Below are 13,776 nucleotides of genomic sequence, written 5' to 3' on the forward strand. Positions count from 1 at the left end.
TCATAAATAAATAAAAATTAAAAAAAATATCTGCCTTCAGCTCAGGTCATGATCTCGGGGTCCTGGGATCGAGCCCCATATCAGGCTCCCTGCTCAGTAGGGGGTCTGCCCTTCCCCCTGCTTTTGCTCTCTCTCCTCTCTCTTGCTCTTTCTATCAAATAAATAAGTAAAATCTTTTTTTAACAATATTTGCTTAAACCAAAGAGAGGGGCTTATACTAAGGTTATCGTGATGAGGAGTCCCATAAAATCCAAAGCAAGCCTATAACAAAAAAGGAAATCTGTGGGGAGCCCCTGGGCTGCATGGGGTAGGCTGGTTCTCATCACTGCTCAACCACTGCCTTCATGTGCACCTCCTACTGCAAACATCCAGTTTGAGATTAGAGGTACAGCACGCTCCTTGCTACCAGTCCCAGAGTGGAAACATGGCCACCCTAAGCAGCCCCTGTGTTCACCCTCTGCCTGCAGAGCTAGCTACAGGAAGTCATACTAGATCTCCCTGAATTCCAATGCATGAATTTTGGGGAAAGGACTCTAATTGGCCTAGCTTAAGGCAGGTATGCATCTCTGGTCCATTCAGCATTGGGCGTCCTTAGGTATAAATTTGGCATTGGGAACTGGCTCCTGTGACCCTGTGGATCAAGGAGGCAGTTTCTAGAATAGAATCTTCATGGTCATGGCAGATGCCCCAACACTGCCTACTACACCCCTGGCTTCTCTCCTCCAGAAGGTATAGCCTGTTCTGCTTTAAAGCCTCACATCTCTGCTCCTGGATTCTTCTAAGAGACAGCGTATGGAGTAGGATACTTTTTATACAGCTTCCCTCAACAAGGGTTGGCCCTAAAAGTAAGCCAAGGCTCCTTTCATCTTAAAGGTTCACATATAACCTCCATGAAAAAACAGACAGGGTCTAGCAGGTAATTCACATGGGAAAAAAATTTCAAAGATCTCAGAAATCTTGAGGTCCCAAAGTCCCATGTGTTAAGTTCCTGGGATTCTTCCAAAATGGCTTCTGAGATAAATAGATCTTTCCAGCTGGCCAGGTAAAGCCCAGCAAATGTCCATATTACTTGTCATCTAAGCATCTTTTCATATCTCTGAGATAGTCCCTGCTGGGAGGCTCTGCAGTTCTATAACACAGGTGTTGCCAGTCAGAGCTGGCCTCTAGTAACCAGGAAGCCCCACGTGATAATAAGCAGTTGTGGCAAATAAAACAACCTTTGATCTATCAGGTCTTGTCAATTATAGAGAGGCCTTTGCTTTGAAAGAAGGGGCATTTTCCTGCCTCTGATGTGATTCCATGTGGTGATTGGTATAGAAATTGCCTCACCACCAGGTGCCCCAGAAACTGAAGATAGGGCTTCTCACCTGCTGTTTCTAGCTTCAGGGTTGCAAGTGGTTGGTCTTTGGCAAATAATGGGTTATCAGTGCAAAAGAAGCCAAGAGATGGGGTCGGGGGAAGAAGAAAGGAGTTAGCAAGGAGTGTTGAGGCATAAATAAAAGTGTGCCTGTGCAGAACTTCAGTCGTAACTGTCAGAGCAATGACGGAGAGTGTGTACTTGGAGAGATCAGGAGGCCATACTTACAAATGAAAATCCTCTCTGGAGCCTCTTGCCAAACCCTGTCCCTGAGAAGAGAATGAGCTCTGGCACGGCTCTGTGGCTCTTGATTCATGGGCTATTTCCATCTCTCTGGGGAAAGCCGCGTGCGAACAGCATTCTGGAGCTCGCCTCTGGTGATGGCATGATTTATATTCCCTGAAGTAGGTGGGGGCTGGGCTTCTCACAGGGTTCCAGGAGCAGATGCTGGCAGGGCAGGTGGGCACATGGAGAAGCTGCTGCCCACCTGCTGGACTGTCCCCACCCCCCTGCCCAGCTCAGCCCCTCTCCAGGACGTGTGCTGTCATCCAACATAGTCCAGCTCATGCTGACTATAACCTTTTGCTCTCGTTGTTCTGTGACTGAGATGATCTAAACCTCAGTCGTCTACCCAGCTCCATGCAGGGGGCTGGGGCGGGATCCAGCTGGGGTTCTGGCTAGTGGGCAAGTGCCAGGTCAGGGGCCTGGAGCAAGAACAGAGGTCCAGGAATAGAAAGGGCTAAGTCTGAGCCAAAAGCCTTGGTCTCAAGAGCCACGGGCCAGGGGAGCTAGTGCGGTGATCAGGCCCAGCAGGCAGGACAGATAGGCAGGCCAGCGGTCCAGAGTCGGGTCGACAGGACTGGAATGTAAGCAGAATGGGGAGGAAACAGGTTTAGTGAATCCCTAGCTTGCCAAAGCTGGGCAGCTGACTGGGTCAGGAGTGAAGGTCCTCCACTCCTTCTGCCTTGCCACCTGGCCCACATCCTTCTCCCTCAAGCCTTCAGGCTTCCCCTTTGCTGAACTGTGACAGCCAGCACTTCTCTACTGTTCCTTCTGTTTCACATCACAGCCAGGGAGGAGTGGCCAAAAATCAGGCCATGAGTCCAAAGGCTCTAAGGGCTCTTTCTGTACAGCTACTAACTGTTTACTCATTCATATTCTTTTTTTTTTTAAAGATTTTATTTATTTATTCATGAGAGAGAGACAGAGACAGAGACAGAGAGAGAGAGGAATAGACACAGGCAGAGGGAGAAGCAGGCTCCATGCAGGGAGCCCAACGTGGGACTCGATCCCAGGTCTCCAGGATCACGCCCTGGGCTGAAGGCGGCACTAAACCACTGAGCTACCCCGGCTGCCCTACTCATTCATATTCTCATAATCAGTCCCTCTCTCTTCCTCTCTCTCTCTCCCATCACCTGCTGATTGTTCATTTGGTCTCTCTGTGTATACACATATACATATACATGCCACCATGTCATAATTTTTTGTGTGTGTTGCAGGGATTAGTGTGCCCATCTTGTACCTTCTTGAAACTTTTCAGGGGCAGAGGCTTGTCTTCACTTGAAATAATCGCAGGCCTAGCTAAGGGCTTGGTGCACACTAGTCACACAATGAATGTTTTTGAGAGTTGGTCTACCTGATGACCAGATGGATGAATGTGTGGCACCAAAGTTTATCTTATGTACTTACTTTGTCTTAGTTACTCTTATAGTTTAAGGTAAAGGATTGTTAACTGGAGCACCTGGGTGGCTCAGTTGGTTGGGCATCAGCTCTTGGTTTCAGCTCAGGTCATGATGTCAGGGTTGTGGGATTGGCTCTGTGGCATGCTCTATGCAGAGTTGAGTTGGGTTTCTCTCTCTCCCACTGTCTCTCCCCTCTACTCACTCTGTCTCTCAAATAAATAAATAAATAAATAAATAAATAAAATCTTTAAAAAGAATTGTTAACTGTAACAGAGATTGGAGTAAAGAAGGATTGGCTAATGAAAGTATTCTAAAGAACATAGGAATCACAGATACAAGGAGCAGTTACTGCCCTTGAAGACTGAGACAGAATGCCTAAGAAGAGGATCCCCACTCCCATTGAGGGCTGAGATGTGGACACTTTTGGAGATGGCACTGCCATGGCTCTCTCAGTGGCAGAACAGTTGCTGTGTACCACACCGGTGGAACTTGCTGGAAATCTACCCTCAGAATTTGCAAAAATATGCTCTCCAGGGTGGTAAGGAAAGTGTTTCATAGGGAGACACCTTACTCCAGTACAGAACCACCCAAGGAGTGGTTACCAGGGGAAGTTGATGGCCACTGTGGGTACTGATTGCCATGTGCTGCAAAAATGATGCTGTGCAGAAAGCCCCCATACTGCAGGAACTGGGTCCTGGAGAAACCTTGGGTGGTGCAAGGGCCAGATGCTAGACAACCTACTTGTGCTACAGGAGCTGTGCACTGGAAGAGCCAAGCCTCAGGGGACCTGCATGTGCTTCAGGAACCTGTTGAACGTGCACACCAGAAAAGGAAGGCAAAACTACTTCCTCCTGTACACCTCTCCAGGGCTCCCAGGGCTCCATACTGTGCCTGCTGGCAAAGGAAAAATATCTAAAGGGCCGTGATCCAGTACTCTTTTTTTTTTTTTAAGATTTTATTTATTTGTTCATGAGAAACACACACACACAGAGAGAGAGAGGCAGGCAGAGACACAGACAAAGGGAGAAGCAGGTTCCCTGCAGGGATCCTGACATGGGACTCGATCCCGGGTCTCCAGGATCACACCCTGGGCTGACGGCAGCGCTAAACCGCTGAGCCACCCGGGCTGCCCTAAAGGGCCGTGATCCATTATTTTGGAGCAGGCAGTGAAGGATGAATTTGGAACACAGAGGCAAAAAATGGATAACTGTCACACAGTAAAAGTTACTCCTTTGGTGTACAGTCCTAGGAATTTTAATCCTTGAACGGGTTTGTGTGACCTCCACCAAAGTCAGGATACTGAACAGTTGCATCATCCCAAAGAACTCCATCTTTTTACAGTCCTCTCTACCTCCCTCTACCTCTAACCAATCAGCTCTTTGTCATTATAGTCTTTTCTTTTGGAGAATGTCATATATATAGAATCGTACAGTGCATAACATTTTAATACTGGCTTCTTTCACTCAGTCTGAGGTTTCTGAGTCTTCCAAATTGTTGACTGTATCAGTAGTTCATTCCTCTTTATTACTGAGTATTCCATTGTATGGACATACCACAGTTTGCTCATCTATTCACTCACTGAAGAACCTTTGGGTTGGTTCCAGTTTGGGGCATTTATGACTAGAACTGCTTTTAACATTCATTGACTGACCACTTTAGGGTAAGTATGGCAAATAAATTCATTTCCTCAGGAGTGGAATTTCTGGGTCATATAGCAAATATATATTTCAATTTATAAGAAATAGCAGAATGTGTTCCAGAATGCCTATCCCATTTTGCTTCCCTACCCGCAGTATATGAGAGTTCCAGGTGCTCCATCTAGCCAGCACCTGATATTGTCAGCCATTCACATAGATGTGTAGTGGTATTTTATCGTGGTTTTAATTTGCATTTCTCTTATGGCTCATAGACTGAACATTTCTTCATGCTCTTATTTCTTATATTGTACCATTTTTATATTCTCTTTGGAGAAATAACTGTTCAGGTCTTTTACCCAGTTTTTAAATTGAGTTGTTTGTTGGGTTTGAAAGGTCTTAATTATACATTCAGGATACAAGTTCTTTGGCAGATATGTGGCTTGCAAATATTATCTCTCAGTAGTGTGTCTTCTTCTCTCAACAATGTCTTTCACAGGGCAAAAGCTTAATTTTTCTGACATCCGTTTTATCAGTTATTTCTTTATGAATCATGTTTTTGTAAAATGTCTAAAAAATCTGTCACTAACTTTAGGTCAGTTTTTCTTCTATATTATCTTCTAGTAGTTTTATAGTTTTACATTTTTATATTTATTTTTTAAAATATTTTTTTGATTTACTTATTCATGAGAGACAGAGACAGAGAGAGAGGCAGAGACATTGATAGAGGGAGAATCCAGGTCCTCGCAGGGAGCCGGATGCGGAACTTGATCCAGGACCTCCAGGATCACATCCTGAGCCAAAGACAGACATTCAACCGCTGAGCCACCCAGGTGTCCCTACATTTTAATATTTAGATCTGTAATTTATTTTGAATTAATTTTTGTGTAAAGTGTGAAGTTTAGTCTGGGCTCATTTACAGAGCTCTTTTCTTTCTTTCTTTCTTTCTTTCTTTCTTTCTTTCTTTCTTTCTTTCTTTCTTTCTTTCTTTCTTTCTTTCTTTCTTTCTTTTTGTATGTGGATACCCACTTGTTCCCAAGCCATTTATGGAAGACTCCTTCCTCTATTAAATTGTCTCAGCACCTTTGGCAAAAGTTAATTGACCATATTTAGTTGGGCCTATTTTGGGACTCTATTCTGTTCCATTGATCTACATGTCTATCCTTTTACTAATACCACACTTTCTTTTTTCTGTAGCCTTATAGTGAGTCTTAAGATCTGACAGTGTCATTCCTTCAACTAATTATACTTCTTCAAAATTGTTTTACCTGCTTTAGTTCATTTGCCTTTTCATATATATTTTAGAATCAGCTTCTCATATAGCTACAAAAATGTCTTAAGATTTTGATTAGTATTTCAACTTATAGATCAATTTGGGAAAATTTGCTGTCTTTATTATACTGAGTCTTAAAACCCATGAACATGGTATGTCTCTCCATTTATTTAGATCTTTGATTTCTTTCATCAGCATTTTGTAGTTTTCAGCATACAAATCTTGTATGTTTATTTGTTAGATTTATACCTGAGTATTTCATTTGGGGAGCTATTATATATGAGATAATTTTTAAAGTTTTAGTTTGGAATTGTTTGTTGCTAATATGTAGAAATACTGACTTTTTGTGCATTGGTTTTATATCTTGCAACCTTGTGAAACTCCATGGCTGTAGTAGTCGTTTTTTTGTATTCCTTGGCATTTTCTTCATAGACAATCATGTCTTCTGTATATAGATACTTTATTTTCTTCCTTTCCAATCCATTTTATTTCCTTCTCTAGACTTTTTGCATTGATTAGGGCTTCCAGTACTGTGTTGAATATGAATGATGTGAACTGACATACTTACCTTGTTCCTGAGGTAAGTATAATATTAGCTGCAGTCTTGTTGTAGCTGCTTTTTATCAGGTTGATGACATTCTCTTTTATATTACTCACTTGAAAATTTTTATCAAAGTTGGTGTTAGATATTGTCAGATGCTTCTCTGCATCAATTGACACAAGTGTGTATCTTTTTCTTTAGTCTGTTTTTAAAAAATTATTTATTTGACAGAGAGAGGCAGAGCACAAATTGGGGAGTGGCAGGCAGAGGGAGAGGAAGAAGCAGTCTCCTTGCTGAGCAGGGGAGCCTGATGTGGGGCTTGATCCCAGAACCTTGGGATCATGACCTGAGCTGAAGGAAGGTGCCTAACTGGCTGAGCCACCCAGGCACCCAATTTTTCTTTAGTCTGTTAACATGGTGGATTATACTGACTGATTTTTCAAATATTGAACAAGTCCTACATTCCTGGAGTAGCCCTACTCCCTTTTGACTATGGTGTGTAATTCTTTTTACATGTTTTTGAATTCTATTGATGATACTTTATTGATTATTTTTGTCTGTTTTCTATTTGATCTATGGAATATTGGTTTGCAGAATTTATTTCTTCATGTTGTCTTTGTTTGCTTTTGGTATCCAGGTAGCACAGGCTGCATGAAAATGAGTTGGGAAGTGTTCTTTCCTCTAGTTCCTGGAAGTGATTGCATAGAATTAGTATTATTTCTTCTTTAAATGTTTGATAGAAAAAAAATAAAAATAAATGTTTGATAGAATTTGCCATTGAAACCATCTGGACTTGGAGATGTCATTTTGGATGGTTTTCAACAATGAATATAATTCTTTAATAGTTATAAGACTATTCAGGTTATCTATTTCCTTTTGGATGAGTTTTAGTAGTTTGCAGTTTCTGAGTAATTGATCCATTTCATCTAAGTTGCTGAATCCATATGTGTAGAGTTGTTTGTAGTATTCCCTTATTATCCTTTTAATTTCTGTTGAATCACTAGTTAGGTTTCCTCTTTCATTTCTGATATCAATAATTTTTGCCTTCTCTTTTTTATTCTTGCTTTGTCGGGGCAGCGACTTCTCAATTTTATGGATTTCTTTTAAAGACAACCAACTTTTTGTTTTGATTTTTTTTTTAAGATTTGTTTTACTCTTTTCAATTTCATTGATTTCTGCTCTATTATTTTTTCCTCTGTTCATTTTGGTTTGTTTTGCTCCATTTTTTTCTAGTTTCTTAAAGTACAAGTTTAGATTATGAATATCAACTCTTTTTTTTTCTAATGTAAACACTTAATGCTATAAAGTTATTGCTAAGACTTTAACTACATCCCACAAATTTTATGTTGTATTTTCAGTTGTGTTCAGTTCAAAGTATTTTTCTAATTTCCCTAAAGGCTTCTTCTTTGACAGTTATTTAAAAGTCTTGTTTAGTTTCCACGTTGATGGAGATTTTCCTGTTACCTTTCTTTTCTCACTTTCAAAACTAATTCCATGGTGGCCAGAAGACATATTTCTTATGCTTTCAATTATTTTAAATTTGTTAAGGTTTGTTTTATGACCCAAGGTGTGTGCTATCTTGGAGAATGTTCTATATGGATTTGGGAAGAATATGTATTCTGCTTTTGCTGGGTCTAGTGTTCTCTCAATGTCAGTTACACTCAGCTGGTTGATGATGTTGTTCAGTTTTTCTACATCTTTTTTGATTTTCTGTTTACCAGTTCTGTCAACTATTGAGAAAGGTGTGTGGAAATCTCTGCCAACTTATTATTTCTTCTTTCAGTTCTTGCATCATGTATTTTGAAGCTCTGTTGGCAAGTGAATACACACTTAGAATCATTTTATGTTCTTGGTGAGTTGGATCTTTTATTATTGTGTAATGTGTCCCTGGTAATTTTCTTTGCCCTGGAGTCTACTTTGATCTTAATGTAACCACTCCAGCTTTGTTTTGAATAGTGTTTGTATGGTGTATCTGTTTGTATCCTTTTACTTTTAACTTAAGATTTTATTTATTTATTTATTTGAGATAGAAAGGATGATGGTTGGGGGTGGAGAGGAGGGGTAGAAGAAGAAGGAAAAGCAGACTCCCCACTGGGCAGGGAGCCTGATGCAGGGTTCCATCCCAGGACCCTGAGATCATAGGTCATGTTTTTTTTTTTTAATTCCATTCTGTCAATCTCTATATTTAGACCATTTACATTTAATATAATTATAGATACATGTCAATTTATGTATTCCATATTAATATTTGTTTTATTTCTCTGATTTACACTGCTCTGTTTCCCCTTTCTTCTTTTGGGTTACGTGAACTTTTTTTAAACTCCATTTTAATGTATCTCTTTTATCTTTGACTCTAACTCTTTTTATAGCCCTTTAATGGTTGCTCCAAAGATTATAATATACATATTTTTAACAGTCTGCAATCTACTTATTATTGGTATTTTATTATTCCAAGTGAAATGTAGAAATCTTACCACCATGGGGTAACATTTCCCTCCACTCTTATCTTGTATTTGTCATGTATACTGTATACATATATTAAAATTCCATCAAACAGTATTAGGAGAATAGTTATATTTACTCAGACATTTAATATTTATTACTTTCTCTTCTTCCCTGATGTTCCTAATTTCCTTCTGGTGTCATTTCTCTTCTGTCTAAAGAAGTTTCTTTAGAAATTATTTTAGAGTAGGTCAGCTGTTAGTGAATTCTCTTAGTATTTGTATTAGTTATATATTATTGAGTAACAAATTACCCAAAATTTAGTGGCTTAAAACAATAAAAATTTATTATCCCACTATTTCTGTATATCAGGAATCCTGGAATGGCTTAGTTTTGTCCTCTGCTTCAGAGTCTTTCTTGAGGCTGCAATCAAAGTGTTAGTTATGGTTGAGGTCTTGTCTAAATGCTTGACTGGAAAAGAAACCACTTCTAAGCTTATATGATTATTGGCAGGATTTGTTTTTTTTTTTAATGATTTACCTTTCTTTTTAATTTTTATTTATTTATGATAGTCACACATACACAGAGAGAGAGAGAGAGAGAGAGAGAGAGAGAGAGAGAGAGGCAGAGGGAGAAGCAGGCTCCATGCACCGGGAGCCCGATGTGGGACTTGATCCTGGGTCTCCAGGATCGCGCCTTGGGCCAAAGGCAGGCGCCAAACCACTGAGCCACCCAGGGATCCCCACGGATGTTCTTTTGAAACGTTGTCTCTTTTCATTTTTATTTTCAGTTGGTATGTCTTCAAATTTACTTTTGTTTTTCCTTCATTTGTGTCTTTTTGTCTCTTGTTTTTTTTTTTAAAGATTTTGTTTTATTTACACCCAATTTTTATTATTTATACCCAAAATGGGGCTTGAACTTAGAACTCCGAGATCAAGAGTCACATGTTCTACTGACTGCGCCAGTCAGGCACCCCTGGTTTGTGTCTTTCAAAAATATCTTGGCAGGATTTGTTTCTTTTTAGCCTGCTGGACTGAGAGTCTCAGTTTCTTGCTGGCTATTGACCAGAGACTGCCCTGCATTACTTGCCATGCAGGCTTCTCTAACATGGCTACTTATCTCATCAAGGTATACAAGCCAAGAAGATAATAGAAGTTACAGTAATCCAGAAGTTACAGTCTTAAATACATAATCACAAAAGTAACATCCATTACTGTGCCATATCGTGTTGATTAGAGGCATGCCATAGGTCCTGCCCACCATCAGGGAGGGAATAGTTTGCATAGGCATGAACAAGGGAATATGTCTATAATCTCTGAGAGTGTTTGTAATCTCAGGCTTCTAGTTTTCTTTCATCTGAGAATGATATTTTCACTGGACATGGAATTCTAGGTTGATCATTCTTTATTTTCAACACATAAATATGTTTCCATTTCTTCCTGGTATCCATAGTCTCTGGTGAGAAATATCCAGTTATTTGAATGATTATTTTCCCTGTACATAATGCATCTTTTATCTCTGGAAGCTTTCAAGATTTTTTTCTTTGTCTTTAGTTTTCTGATATGTGAATATGATGCATCTGGTCATGGATTTCCTTGTGTTTATTCTGTTTGTGGTTCACTCAGCTTCTTGATCTGTAGATTTATGTCTGACACAAAATTTGGGAAATTTTCATTCATTATTCCCTCAATTTTTTTCTGTTCTACACTCTTTCTCCTCTCATTCTTGGGCTCTGAATACATGAATGTTAAGTCTTTTGGCATGGAACCACAGGTTGCTCAGGTTTGTTCATTTATAAAACAAAACAAAACAAAACCAAAGAAAACCCCTTTCTTCTGTTAAGTTGGTTTTAAGTGGTTGTTAAGCCACTATCACATTTCAGAGGCCAGGGGTTTTTGGAAGACTTGCCTCACCTGTCATGTTGAGAACCAGGGACATGCATGTATTAGCACAACAGTAAATACCAAGAATTGGGCTTCTGGTAGGTGGTGTGAGGGGCTGATTGGGTTTCAGTGAACTTGATTCTGGGCCTTCAAGGATGCTTCTGAGCAGGTGCTGGTAATAGCCACCCAGCTATCCCACATTCTCCTCGTTATACCAGTTGACTATCTGCCAAAAAGCAACCCTAAGCCTGTCACCCCATGTTCAGAGGCCTGGACTGACAATTCTCATCTGCCTTCCAAGTTCCAAGTCCTCTACCATTACTCCTCCTCCTCCTCTCCCACTCATATCCTCTACTCCAGCTCAACTGGGCTAGTCCTTTCGTCCCAGATAGCCCCCACACTCTCTTATCTCCATACCTTTGCTCATCCCATTCCCTCTGCCTGGAAGCACTCCCCCCAAGTCTCTATCAAACGTGTATTCTTCAAGATACCTCTCAGATGCAGCAAATTCTGGGAAAGCCTGTATACTCTCCCCATCTTGGTGACAGGCTAGTACCCTCCTTGAACTCCTTAAACCACCTTAGCCAGTAGTCACTAGTCATAGTAGCTTGTGCCTTGAAGGCAGGTGTAGTGTGACCCTCCTCTGTTTAGCCTCTGCAACCCTTACATGGGTCCTGCTCAGTAATCATTGTTGAGTTAGAGTGAATGGAATCACACTAGGTGATGTGCCATCTCTAGAAGGTCTCTCAGAGAAATGGAGGTGGGAGTGGTAATCGTGATACAAAGGCATTCTTGGGATACCTGCTGTAGAGATGAGGCTTGTTTTGTAAATGGAAGATTCCTTTGTCTGTGACATTGCCTGTTTGTTTTTCACTTCAGTGTTAATACTCTGAAGGGTCAGAAAATAGGAAACAACCCCATTAAGCATGAGATTCTGAGGGCTCTGTCTGCAGTTGACAGCAAGAGTGGAACTGCAAGATAATGGAGGCTGATACCGGTTCCAGCCAATTCTTCTCCCCTTTGCAAAGCGCTGAATGACAAGCAGATTTCTCAGCTCCAAGCAGGCAGTCGCATTCAGATGATGAATGTGTCCCTGGACAGAGGAGCTTGTTGAGTGATATTTACCAGGGTCTCTGTGAAGGGCCCTCAGCCCCCAAGGGAGCATTTCAAGCCTTCAGCTGCTCGCCTGTTCTGCTCGCCTGTTCAGCTGCTGCCCGCCTGTTCAGCTGCTGCCCGTGGGGCAGAGAAAGAGGAATTAAACCTCATTCCCTGCTCCCCAGCAGGATGAAAGTCATGGTGATTTGTTTAGGTGCTCTGATGTTTCCTGGTTTCCTTTGCTTCCTATATTCACCTCTTCCCCCACCTGGTCAAACCCCAGCTGGGAGAGACTTGGATGTGACAGGCTTAGAGCCTTAGAGGGGAGAGGGCAGGTGAGGAAGTCAGTGCCAAAGACCTGGGTTCCGGCCTGGTGCCCTTTGGCCAAGTTCCTTGACTTCTCTAAACCTCAGTCTCCTTAGAAATAAGGTGGAGACAGTAAGAACTACCTCATAGACAATAAAATCAAAATATTTTGCATATTATAAAATGTTCTCCAGGTTAAGTCATTCATTCATTCACCAATTTCTTGTGGCATACTTACTGCATGCCAGGCACTGTGCTGGCTTTGAAGTGCCGTTCAGATCGTCTGGGCTGGGAAGAAAAGCAGACTAATGGCTTTACCAGCTGTTAGCATGGTTCTGGGGTGAAGGTGAATAGCTGGCCCAGAAATCATACCTCTGGGCTCTCTTTGAAGACTGCTTCACTTTGACACCTTTAGGGCTTCAGCTCTTGGGAACATTTCCCAGTGACTGGGCCTTTTCATGACCTTCTGTAAGAATATGGCTGAGTCAGGGCTCTGGTACCTAATTAGCAGGTGTGTTAGTCTAGGTTCTCCGGAGAAATAGAACCAGTGGGGCACCTGTGTGCATTCACACACACGCACACCCAAACACACACAGGTCTATTATGGGGAATTGGCTCAGATGGTTATGAAGGCTGAGAAACCCCAAGATCTGCAGTTGGCATGCTAGGGACCCAGAAGAGCCAATGGTGTAAGTTCCAGGCTGAGTCCAAGTCTGAAGGCAGGAGGAGACTAATGTCCCAGCTTGAAGATAGGTAGAAATGAAATTCTCGCTCATTCAGCCTCTTCCTTCCGTTCAGGCCCTCAGTGAATTGGATGGGGCCCACTCACATTGAGGAGGGCAATTTGCTTTCCTCAGTCTACAGATACAGGTAAATTTCAACATCACACAGCAACACCCTCCAGATATACCCAGAATGATGTTTGTACAAATGGCTGGCCACCCAGGAGACCCATCAGGTTGGCCCATTGCGTCAGGTTTGACATTCACACAAGTTTTTCAGGCAGCTTCTCACACTGTGTCATTTGGCTCCATAACAACCTAGGAAGGGGCTTCTTACCCTTCCTGTTGTGACATTCTGATGTCACAGGTCCACCAGCCTATTTGAAACAGGTCATGTTCACGTTAAACCCACATCTTGATGTGCCAGGTCTGTTCACTCTGAGTGACAGGAAGGCTGTCCCTCTCCAGATCCCACTTCAGCATTAAGAGGTTTGCGTGTAGAGTCTGTCCTCTTCCTCCAGGGCCCCGGGCGCCCTCCACTCTCCCACATTGGTCCTTAGCAAGAAAATTTAAACAACATGGTTGATGGGGACTGAGGGCTCTCTGTGGATTGGGTGTCACTCAGCATTTCCATGAAATCCAGTGTAACCATCAAGCTGAAGGAAGGCAGTGCCCAGAGTGAAGTCCCGCTTGTGCCAGCCTCAGGGCAGGGTGAGGTGTGGTGATGACTGGGAGGAGGGTGGGCGGCGCCCTCTCAGACCCTTCACCACCACATGGGTCACATTGGGCCACCAGTACTTGGCTTTTACCTGTAACAAGCCTTTTGTCATTTTATTTTTTA

The 13,776-nt window shown here is 41.9% G+C and overlaps 1 protein-coding gene across 3 annotated transcripts in view; it reads left to right on the forward strand.

Moving 5' to 3' along the window:
* TTC28 (tetratricopeptide repeat domain 28) overlaps positions 1-13,776 on the forward strand; it is a 616,175-nt gene that overhangs the window by 558,247 nt on the left and 44,152 nt on the right. The window lies entirely within an intron of this gene.

Source organism: Vulpes lagopus, chromosome 14, assembly GCF_018345385.1.
Source record: "Vulpes lagopus strain Blue_001 chromosome 14, ASM1834538v1, whole genome shotgun sequence".
Taxonomy (NCBI): Eukaryota; Metazoa; Chordata; class Mammalia; order Carnivora; family Canidae; genus Vulpes; species Vulpes lagopus.